Below are 12,643 nucleotides of genomic sequence, written 5' to 3' on the forward strand. Positions count from 1 at the left end.
TTGGTTGAGCGTACCAATCAATCCATGATTATATACCTTCGACACTTTGTTGCTGAGAACCACGATAACTGGTCCTCCCTCCTACCCTGGGCAGAATTTGCCCTTAACAATTCGCTGGCTGAGGCCACTGGGCAGACACCGTTTGTACTCAATAATGGGCAACACCCTAGGGTACCGGTCCCGTTTCCCGCTGCTGCACCTCCTCCTCTTGTGGCCGACTGGGCAACTAATGCCAGAGAGGTTTGGGATCGGACTCAAGAGTCAATCCAAGCAGCTAAGGACCGTATGAAGACGGTGTCCGATCGGTTTCGTCGCCCGGCTCCTGTCTTTTCTCCAGGGGACTTTGTGTGGCTCTCTGCAAAAAATGTGAAACTTAGAGTGAGCTCTGTCAAATTTGCTCCTCGCTTCCTGGGTCCTTATGAGGTTCTTCGACAGGTAAATCCTGTAGTCTACCAATTGAAGTTACCCGTCCATCTTAGGATCCATGACAAATTCCATGTTTCACTGCTAAAGCCGGCAATTTTACCTCACGCTCGTGAAGTGCACTCTCCTGCTTCTGATTCCTCTCGCTCTAGCTATGAGGTACGAGCCATAGTTGGTTCTAAGATGGTTAGAGGGCGCAGGTTCTTCTTGATAGATTGGGAGGGCTACGGCCCGGAACATCGCTCTTGGGAGCCTGAGGAGGCTGTCCATGCTCCCGACTTAGTTGCTGATTACCTGCGTCGCCGGGAGGGGGGCCCTTGAGGGGGAGGTACTGTTACGGTTGCTGCGAGCACTGGAGACTATGTCCAGATTTCTTGCTACTGCACATGTGCGAGCGCTGGAGACTAAGTCCAGATTTCTTGCTACTGCACATGTGCGAGCGCTGGAGACTAAGTCCAGATTTCTTGCTACTGCACATGTGCGAGCGCTGGAGACTAAGTCCAGATTTCTTGCTACTGCACATGTGCGAGCGCTGGAGACTAAGTCCAGATTTCTTGCTACTGCACATGTGCGAGCGCTGGAGACTAAGTCCTATCTTGGAGCCATTGCACATGTGCGGGTGACATCATCGCTGACACGAGGTCACATGTCTCTGACACCTTCTATGCCGATTGGTCGCTGGTCATGTGCTTGTGACGCCTTGCTCGGTGATAGGCCAGCATGACATCACTCTTGTCGTTCTGGCAGCCGATTGGCTCTGGTGTCCTCCATCTTGGATGAGGCACAGAGTCTATATAAGACCCTGACACACGCCGCATGGCGCTCAGTCCTCTTGGTTCATGCATGAGGGTAGACGCCCTGTGCACGTTCCTCTAGGCATTCCTCTGTCTATGCAAGGTGAGCGCTACCGGCAGGGTAGCGTTCTTATACCTTACAGCTTCGGCTGCTGTCCGTATCCTTACCTCTTAGGGGAGCGGACATAGGCAGGTGCCTGAGGCACATGGTCTGGCTGGGCCTTGTGATTCGACTCGTAGGTGGACGTTGCCGCTAGGGTAACGTTCCTTATACTGCGTCTGGCAGTTGTTCGTATCCTCGCACACTAGGGGAGCGAACAGAGGTAGGAGCTTTGTGCGGCTTACGCTGCTGTTCGTCTCTTTTGCACCACTAGAAGAGCGGACCTAGGCAGGTGCCATATCTAGTGGTTCGTGTCCTCGCACACTAGTGGAGCGAACGCAGGTAGGAGCTTTGTGCGGCTTACGCTGCTGTTCGTCTCTTTTGCACCACTAGAAGAGCGGACCTAGGTAGGTGCCATTTCGCACACATTGCCTTTGTCTCTGTGATTGTTAACAGAGATCATTCCACACACCCTCCAAGTGGAGGAGGAATTGCTTTGCTTACTTATTGTATCCTTCTGTGAGTTAACAGAGGTATTGCACTCTGCCATAGTCTGCAGCAGAGTCTTTGCACGGTGGACCCTGACTGTCTGATACTCCTTTGAGTTATTATCAGACAGCCCCCCGTAACACTCCCCCTCCTCTGAGTTACACCTCACTGTCAATGTACAATCTCTATAAGGAGGCTAGTGTGGGGAAAGGGTCGGAGGGTGGAGCTCCCTGCAGTACTTTAGCTAAAAATTCTGATTGAGTCAGAACGGCTACCTCCAGTAATCTAAGTGACACATCATTTGATTCAGGATCTCTTCTTCTACATTACGTTGCTCTCAAATGAGGTAGCAAAAACCTGCCCTTTAAATACATTTAGATGGCTAAACTATCCCAATAAACATGGTGTGAATTTAGTCTTAGCTGTTTATACTGTAGCTATTGTGTGTTAGCATAGAAAAGGAAAAAGCAATTCAACAGCAGCAAAGCCATTTCCTTTTATTAAAAACACATACTGTATACAGTAATAGCCTCTATATACCAGATTATTATTTTTATTTGCTAGAAAATAAATGGATTAAAAGTCGCCAACATCTTTTTTTCCTGCAGTGGAGCTAATACTAGACATTTGTCTCCAAAAGTTGCTAACAGTATTGACAATACCTTACAATGTAATAATATATATATATATATATATATATATATATATATATATATAAAAATTAGTAATAATTAGGTAAAGTGCCAATAATTAGCTTGTGCGCTGCACTGTATGAAGAATAACATCCACATAACAAGACAGCTAATTAACTTGTTACCTTGCTGGAGGAACCCTCTAACTACGGGTGGCATTTAGCTTTGACAGAGGAATCACCATTGCTCCTCAGAATCTACTGACTTGGCTGCGTTCCATCCCTGGACGGAGAACATTCACCAGCTGTGTAAAGCTTCAAATTCCTAGTTTCCATTCCGGCTAAAGAACTGGCAAGTACTGACTTGTCTCTCCTGATCTTTAAGCCTCTACCAGTCTAATTTCACTATTTTTGTATTTGCTGTATGCCACTAAGCAAGTGAAGTTTAGCTGTTATGTGTCTAAATTCATCGACGCTCAATGACTTTTAGCATTAAAAAAACCTGCTTTTCAAAGGCTCAGTTAGTTATACACAGAACATGGCAGCTTTCCTGGGTTCTCAGTTCCAACACCTGTTTTTAGATGATTCCCGTCTTTTACACAACGATTGATCTGTATGACATGCCTGGTGGGGAAACCCTTTAAAATACAAATATCTAAAATTGAATCTATCATTCTGCAATAAATGTAACAAAATAAACACATTTTAGCTTTGCTAAGGCTTAAAGGGGTTTCCCAGTACTTGAAGTTTCAATCATAGGCCTAAGACACATGGCATGAAAATCGGACAGGGTGAAATGTGTTAAAACATCGCATTCCACTTTGACCAATATTAGCCTATGTCTCAGCACCCATGAGCGATTATTTTCTCAGCCCCAATCGGACCGAGAAAACAATCGCATGCTGCGACTGTAATGCAAGACTCTTTCTCTCGCACCCATTCAAGTCTATGGGGTGAGAAAAAGATCGCATTGCACTCGCAGTAAACCGGTGTACCGCGAGTGCAGAGCAAGAATGGCAATGCCAGCTACGGAGGAGAGAAGGAGATAAATCCCTCCCTCTCCACCTCTGTGCCAGCCCATCCCTCCTCAGCGCTGGCCCGCCCCTCCTCAGTGCCGGTGCGTCCCCCGCAGCTGTGTCCGATCGCATGATCAATCCTCAGTCGCAGTGACACTCGCATGACATTTGGCTCCTGCTGCGCTGTCAGCGAAAGCCGAGTATCATGAGAAGATGGAATTAGTTAAAATTGTGCGTATCCACAGTGTTCATAGATGGTACTATGCTACATGTGAAGTTCTGGCTATCACCTGGTGAAACAATTTGTGCCTACATGACATTCAAGGACTGAGACTGACAACCTGAGGAAAAAAAGTAATTAAACATGTATGTAACTATAGGAAAAGTCCGTTCCACTGGAAGTCCCACCTATGCATATGGTCAAATTAAGAATCTGTAATTAAAGGATGACATGTAAGATACCAATAGACATAATGTGATGCCATAAAGAGCTTACATATAATGCATTTCAGTGTTCCTGTGGGCTTTGGGTGCACTCTTATATCGCTATTCTTCTTGGCAGAGCCTTCACTCTTTGCAACCACATGTCATCAAAATTTGGATTTTAATGTCTATATCCACTGAAGTCTGTCTTGGACAAGAGGGAGTACTCTAGGTGGCCAGGTGGTTTCTAGAGTGGAAGGAACTGATTCACAATTTATCAGTCACTTGTTTCCCTGCATTGATCGTTCATCTTAAAATCTGTTAAAAATTTGTCTACTACTAAAAGGAATCAAAATAAACCTACTGCTATAAAAGTTTATCGAAAGGGAAGAGGAAGAAGATAGTGGGACGCAGATGTGGCGCCTTCTGGGCTTCAGGTGCTACAGGGTATTACACCACTTTTAAGGGGTATTATCCATCCCGGGTTTGGAGGGGGATAACTGTTGGTGTCTTCACAAAACCACACACATAAAACAATAAGGTGCTTCCCACAGGGGGGGTGGACTAGGGCAGACAGGGTAGTTAGCCATCACGAAGCATGGGACTTCCCCAGGCACTAGGACAACCACTGAGGGCGAGCACCACTTGGGGTAAGAAGTAGGAGCAACCATCTCACTAGAGCAGTCTTTCCTGGGCACAGCTTGGGCTAACATCTGACACAGACAATGGGAGTTGAGCGTTCCTCTCTCTACTTGGGCCCATGGCTTGGAGCTGGAGGCTCAGCCCGGGTTCCGGATAGCAACCGAGGGACACTTCACTAGAAAGACTTTCACGGGCTCCAGCGGTGACCGCCGACTATCCGGGATCAGCTGGAGCCCATTGTGGCAGAGATCGGTACTTTGGGGCAGCGCCTGAACTACCTGTGAGTAAAAGACCTGGAACTGCAGACCCTGCCTCTGCCTCTCCTTTACCGGCGCCATTGCCCAGCGCTGCGGTGCCAACGGGAACTACCACCACCCCCATCCATCCTCAGTCATACTCCCCACCATCCTGGCTGCGACCATTACCATCAGCCTCAGAGAGCAGCACCCGCAGCGGCAGCCCATCCCAGGCCGCGGACTACAGGTGGCGTCACGATTGTAAAAGACTTTCCTCACTGTCACTACCACCTCCCATCCTCCATCCTTCCTCCCGTACACCACCTTTCTCTCCCACCTGTACATCTCGGGGTAACGAAACAGGGTCAGGCCAGCCCGTGACGACGCAGATGATCTGCATTCCTGGCCCGGCGACGTGTCGGGTGAAAACCCCTTGATCCCAGGGGGTTACACAGAGGCAGAGAGAGAGAGAGAGACTAAGGAAAACTGATGAGGCTTCTAATGCGCAGAAAATAAATGTACTTCTTCACTACACAGATGAACAGATGCTTAGCTAGGACATGGGACATATCACCGAAATGGGCCAACAGGTAACTACAAGAAAGAGTCATGACAGTTTTGGTTAACTCACAAGCTTTTCATACTCTTTCCAGTTTTAGTGGCAACTATTACAAAGGCCATTTTTAAAAGACCAGCTAACCCCTCTACCTGAACTACACTCTTGTTGTTAAAGGTGTTCATAGACAATAGCTATCAGCTGACAATTATTCCACCCTACTCACTGCTTATACATACTCAATTCGTAAAAGCCTGCTGGTGTTTTCAATGTCTAGAGGAGAGTAAACCATTTCCAGAAACCTATAATGATGTACTTGAATGTAAAAGTCAACCCCCAATTCATCTTGTCATCAAGTTTTTCTGTGCACAGATGACCTAAGGCCAATAAACCAAGAACAATGAATGCAAAACATCCAGCATATGTTGGTGCTTCCAGTATGAAATCCTACCTTATTTCCACACATTATGACAGCCAGAAACCCACACACACAACCTACATGTTTTGGATTCCTTTATCTTGAAAGGTCTCACTTAAGTGATGGTTTATCTCCCGTAAGAACAAACCAATATAGACCGTCAGCCAAACACATATGATAATAGGCCGGTGTTACCTAACTCAGTGGGCTTAACTGACATTGCTCTATTACATATGGCAATCTTACGTAAAGCCTGGCACCTATTCATGTATATGTTTATTTCAGGCTACTATTTAAACTAATCACATCACTAAGACAAGGAAAATATAAAAAAGGAAATATTTATGCAGTGAAGGAAATTAGGGAATAAACATAATAAACTAGAAGAACTAAAACAAGCTATTTTACATGTCTATGATTACCTGTAGTTGAGATGTAACCCTATCAGCAGAAACCTTGAAAAATAAACAGTGTGGTTAGGATAACATTGATTTAAGTAGAGTTGGTTAATAAAGCTTAAGAAATTTCCAGTATGTATGTTGAGATAACAATACAGGACTACATCAAGCAATAATCCTTCAACTCCTTATGAAATTTCAATTCATCAAGTTCACTTATTTTCTGGTTCTGCTTTGAAATCTATGATCATTCACAGATCACACCACACGCATTTCCAGTAATGAACAAGTTCCTCGTCTTTACATGTCTGATTAAAGAGTCTTTCCCAGGCTACCTTATGATAATTAATTGTGGTCTTGTTGCTAAATATTCTGCAATGTACACACAGTACAACTGTAACGTTGTTTACCCCGAGGAATGGGATGGTGCGCTATTACCAAGTGTGTAGGGAAGCGCTGTATTGACCACCCAGAAGTGAATAGTTGTGCTGCAGGAGGCAAGACAATCCTCAAGGGAGCAGATTGTGCAGTCAAACACATGTTCATATTTATCCCCATCTAAAGATTAAATACACATAGTTTATTTAGGATTTTTTTCTGTAGATGTCACTTTCGGCATTCTAAAACATCTGCTTTGAGAAATATAATATTAGCAATTATCATAGAAAATCCATAGTAAAAAATTTGAAAATACGACTTTTTGGGAACCTCTTTCATTTAACTTATTGAAATGATAACACAATTCAAGAACAACCTAATAATAAAATATCCAAAAAAAGAAATACTACGTAATATTCAATCATAAGCTGAAAAAGATCCAAAGTTTACAGAAGGATACCTGTAATCTATATGTAATATGGGATCTGTCATTCTTGAACTAATGGCCATGTCTAGTGCAAAGTATGCCACTCTCTACTTGCCCTCCATGTATAATGCAAGGTCTGTTACATTCTACATGCCCTACATGTGCAGTGCAGGATCTGTCACTCTCTGTAATCCATGTGCAGTGCAGGATATGGTACTCTCTACCTACTTGCAAAGTAGAGTGTGGTGGTCACTCTCTACCTGCCCACCATGTGCAATGCAAGGTCTTTTGCTGACTACTTGCCCACCATATGTACAGCATGATCTGTCACTCTCTACCTACTCTTTAGGTAGAGTTTGAAATCTATCGCTCTCTACCTGCCCACCATGTTCAATGCAAAGTCTTTTGCTGTCTACCTGCCCACCATATGTATAGCATGATCTGTCACTCTCTATCTGCCTGCCATTTGTAAGCTAGGGTCCATCACTCTCTACTTACAGTGGGTCTGAAAAGTATTCACTTTTTGTTTCATTATAGCCATTTGGTAAATTCAAAAAAGTTCATTCTTTTTCTCATTAGTGTACACTCTGCACCCCATCTTGACAGAAAAAAACAAGAAATTTAGAAATGTTTGAAATTTATTAAACAAGAAAAACTGAAATATTACATGGTCATAAGTATTCAGACCATTTGCTCAGACACTCATATTTAAGCCACATGCTGTGCATTTCCTTGTGATCCTGCTTGAGATGGTTTTACTGCTTCATTGGAGTCAGCTGTGTTTCATTAAACTGATAGGACTTGATTTGGAAAGGCACACACATGTCTATATAGGATCTCACAGCTGACACTGCATGTCAGAGCAAATGAGAATCAAGAGGTCAAAGGAACTGCCCAAAAAACTCATAGACAGAATTGGGACAAGGCACAGATCTCTCCAACGTTTTTAAAAGAATTTCTGCAGTACTGTGATACCAATGTGATATGACTGAAGAATGAGTGTGATTAGATAGGGATCCTAAGCAAAAGATAGTGATCACAGGTATTATTTAATCCATCCAAAACTCAGTATCACAGAGGTGTCCTCTGGTTGACCCAATTTCACCATGATGAGCAGGTCTTGATTATGAGGAAGGAACGCTTACAGTTTAACATATGCAGGAAACTCGTGGTTAGCTAAAAACATGTGTAGGAAACTGGCGATGTAAAATTCATGGCTCATTGCAATATATGCAGGAAACTAGTGGTCAGCCAGTGGTCAGCTGGCAACATGTGCAGGAAGCTACTGATGCCCACAGCAGCTTGTGGTCAGGTTACATGACCATGACTCAGCAATCACATGCTGATCACCAATTGCAATACTCAGTGCACACGACTACAAAGTTGGTATAAAAATACAGGACTCACTTAGTGAGACAGGGACATTTCCAGGACGTTTAAAGTGGACGCACTGCGCAGAGGCCGGGTTGTTTTCCTTCTCACTAATCAAGTCCCTCCGATGAGGAAGGAATGGTACAACATACGGTAATGTTGATGCATATTTCTGTTATTGTATAAGATTCTATGACTATAAAGTAGTGCTAATGCCTATGTACCATTGATTATTCATGTGCTATTAAAATAAATAATATCTTGCTATAAACAATCTTAGTATTCGTGCCTGATTAGGATATCAGTGAGCGCTTCGTAAGTATGGGCTTTCAGCCCCTTTTTAGGAGAATTTAGCAAGACAAGTACTCAAGGTTGAATAGAGATAATCCAAATCACTACATGCTTTGGTGCTTAATCCTCTAATGCCATGGAAGCGCGAGATCCCGCTGCTGTTGTCAACTTGTAGATCAGCAAATGAAGGAAAGGAACCAGCTTTCGGGAAAATTTCAATAAAATCCGCTTCTTTATGGGATTTTGTCAAAATTGTACAAAATAGTAAATCTCACAAGAAAAAAGACAGGAGTCACAACCAACAGTGGACACCAGATGCATTTCGTTCAAGAACTGATCTTAGACTTGGTGAGCCCTCGCTGACTGTGACTGTGACTACTACAATAAGACAACACAAGGCCAAAAATTTCAGTACCAAATCTGCATGGCCATCAAATACACAAAAATGGTTTTGATGTCAGTTAGGTGAGGCTTTCTGCCAGGAGGTGCAAATTTGGTGTTGAAATCTAGTGCAGACATATCAGCACCAAATTTTCATCTCCCGGCAGAAAACTGCACCGAAACTGTGTCAAAACCGTTTTGTGAAATGTTTTAGCCAAGAAATGCAGATTTGGTGCTGAAATTTTTACACCATATTCCTGCACGCAATCTATACCTCCTGGCAAAAAAAAATAATCATGACATTTTTACACATAGACTGATGGTCTGTGCTACTTTGATCTCTATTGCAGATAAGATCTATAAATTTTAAGTCAATGGATTACGTATGGGTTCCTATCTGTATGTCGTGTGTTTTTCACAAATACATTACAATTATTAAGATAGGAACTTGTATTTTTCCTTTATTATTAAATTGTTCATGCTAAAACAGTGTGTCATACAGATGGCCAAAACAAACATACGGATACAATACAGATATGAAAAACGAACATAGGGAACACAAAACAGATGGATGCAAAAATCTAATTTTTTTCTGAATTGTGGATAATTTGCATATGCACGTATGTATCCAGTCTAAGGTCAAAGTAAAGTGTGCCTTAAATGGCACAGCCAGGTTGTTCCCCCAGTACCCTCGCTAATAATTCATTCTCTTGAGGTCCATAGCAGTAGACTCTTCAAACACTTCCCCTGGTGAATTGTGTATCATCCTCCAGGTAAAAGCAGCCAGTTCCTGGATTACTTTGCGGCCTGGGTTGTACACTTTCTGTCCTGTGACATTCCCACTCTCATCATGGTGAACTTAACATCTACACTGATGATTCTCTCTCACCATTTGCTGCTGATCTTCATTTAATCTCCTCTCTCGGCCTTTCACAGTTTACTAACTCTCCTACACATAAAGATGGGTATATACTAGACCTGGTTTTCTTCTGACTTTGCTCATTGTACGACTTCTCTAATTCCCCTCTTCCACTCTCTAACCACAACCTTTTTTCTTTCTTTGTTTAGAACTACCTCCTGACTCTGGGCATCCCCACTTTAAACACATGTAACAGGGTGGCAAGGATGCTGTAGTCGTGGTCTGCGTCGTGTCTAAGTTTAGCCTCCTGGCCTAGCTACAAGCAGGTTGTAGGGCCCCTGGACATCTGGGGTTCCTCCACTTATTTGCCTTCTCTTCTCCGGGATCAGATTTAAACAAGGAGATAACAATATCAGGGTTTCTTTTTCTTAAACAAAACTTTACTTTGTTCTTCATTTAGGTTACAATAATTTCGAATCCTTTCTCTCTTTTCCTTTCTTTTGTTCATCTTTTTCTGTATACATCTGTATTCTACTGCTGTTTTTGCTACCGGCTGCATTCTCTCCCGATAGGCTGGTCCAACCCTGACTGTTACGTAGAGTCCCAGTTCTGGACTTTCTTGTTTCTCAGGGTCCTGCGTACCCCTATGTTTGTCCAGCAGTCCCACCGACAATGGGGACCTGCTCATAGGGGTATCGGTCCGACCGGGGCACACCTCATTTCTCCTTAAGCAGCCACCTTCTTATCCTCCAACTCTGCCCTGCCCCAGGGACTTGTTTTGCAAACTCCTCCCAGGGGCCAAACCTCTTCTTTAACCCTAGAACCTGCAACCATAGAAACCTACAATAAAAAACAAGTAACCTAGCAGGCCTGCGAGGCCCCAGGGATGCGTTTAGGGTTAACTCCTGGTGCACATGCTGTGGGATGTGGCTGAGGTACCTGGCTCTTGCATCCTAACCAGCAGATTCTATTTACTACCACTTAAGCCCCTCCTGCTTAATTGTCCCTATGTTGCACTTAACCTTGTCTACAACATTCTTATTGTTACTCTTATACTTTACACAATATACATTACTCTGAAACACACATTGGCCAATAAACGTAGTATTCATTAAGACACTATAACCTATCGGCTGCCAGATGGCACCGATTACTGTGCTGCTCCAGCTCTGCTACATCGCTGGCGGCCGCACTGCTAGGTATGCAACATTAATTACCATAAAATAATATGGACGGTGTCTTCAGGGGAGGGGCGAGTCTTGTGTGCACTGACCACCTTCTTACACACATAAAAAAATGTATGTGTCATCGATACTCAGCAATTTAGGAATAATTTATAGTTATATTCAGTTTCAACCTCCTCACTTTCCTGTCCAGACTTAGTATTGTCAGAATATAACAAGATACTGGAAATTGGCCTAGATGAAGCAACATCTGCTACACACAGAACAAACCAACACAGAGAATTCAACGCTAGCAAACACAGCAAACTCTTTTTCGTAGTGGTGCTCTAGGTGTGCTAAGCGGAAAAAATGGAGAAAACCACTGTCAGCAGAAGACTTCATCCACTTTAAGTTCATGTGCAAAATGTATAACTCTGCTCTCCATCTGGTCAGAAAAGCCTACTTCACCCCACTCATCACATCACTATCGGATATATAATATATATATATATATATATACATATACATATATTTCAGTTATTTTCCTTAATGCAATATGGCAGGTCATGTAATTCAAAGATGGCGCCTGCATCCTGGACAACACCTAAGATGATAACGACATGGAGAACACCCGAAGTTTGGAACAACCAATCCAGTATGATGATGCAAGTTGCTTCACACCCTGAGCTCAACCCGTGATGTTTGATTGAACTATATCTTGCCTACACCCCTTTCTTTCTAGAACTACAAAAGTTATTGCAAACAATAAATCAAGCAGAATCTCACTGGCGTCTGTCATGAGAGGAAGCTATTAACCAACCACAGTCTGTTATTTCTTCCCGCGTGTACGCATGACATTCCAGATAATCTGAAAGGGCAATCAGACCTTGAGAGACCCCTTGAGTCTCCCCCTCAACAAATTCACCTGAGATCACAGCTGGCACCTCCACAGTATTGTGAGAACTGCCAGAAGTGACCTTCAGTGAACTTAGTGTCGGACTGCACTGCCAATTTGACACGCAGTCAGACAATCCAACACCAAGTTTACCTGAGGTCACTTCTGGCAGTTCTCACAGTACTCTGTGAGGTGCCAGCTGTGATCTCAGGTAAATTTAGTGATGGACCATCAAACTGTGTGACATAGCAGCACGTTGCCCTTAGTGTGTCACGGAGGATTCGGTGAGTGGTCACGTTTTCTAGTGTCACCACTCACAGTGGCTTTTCGAATGAGCAGAGTCAGGACTGTCATTGGACGTCATGTGGATTGTGTTGGACCTGTGGGGGTACTTTGGGGGTTAATAAATTTGTGAAAGAGGATGTGTTTGTTTGTTTTTTTATTTAACATAAAAGGATTTTTGTGCTTCTTTGTTTTTTTCTTTTTACTTACAGGGTTGGCAATGGGGGGGTCTCATAGACACCTCTCCATTACCAATCCAGGGTTTGACGGCAGCTGTGATTTTTGATAAATCACAGCTGACAACAACCCCATATATCACCCTGATTGCCACTGCGCCAGGGCCATCAGGATGAGCCAGGCAAAGTGCAAGAATTGATGCATCTAATGGATCTACCAATCGTGGTGCTATAGGCTGCTATTTTTAGGCTTGGGAGAGTCCAATAACCATGGACCTGCTCAGCCTGAGAATA

General features: G+C 43.5%; 1 protein-coding gene across 1 annotated transcript in view; it reads right to left on the reverse strand.

The window, feature by feature from the left end:
• The window catches only part of CFAP299 (cilia and flagella associated protein 299), a 916,670-nt gene that overhangs the window by 267,239 nt on the left and 636,788 nt on the right, over positions 1–12,643 (reverse strand). The gene's annotated exons all lie outside the window — the stretch shown is intronic.

This window comes from Anomaloglossus baeobatrachus, chromosome 1 (assembly GCF_048569485.1).
Source record: "Anomaloglossus baeobatrachus isolate aAnoBae1 chromosome 1, aAnoBae1.hap1, whole genome shotgun sequence".
NCBI lineage: Eukaryota > Metazoa > Chordata > Amphibia > Anura > Aromobatidae > Anomaloglossus > Anomaloglossus baeobatrachus.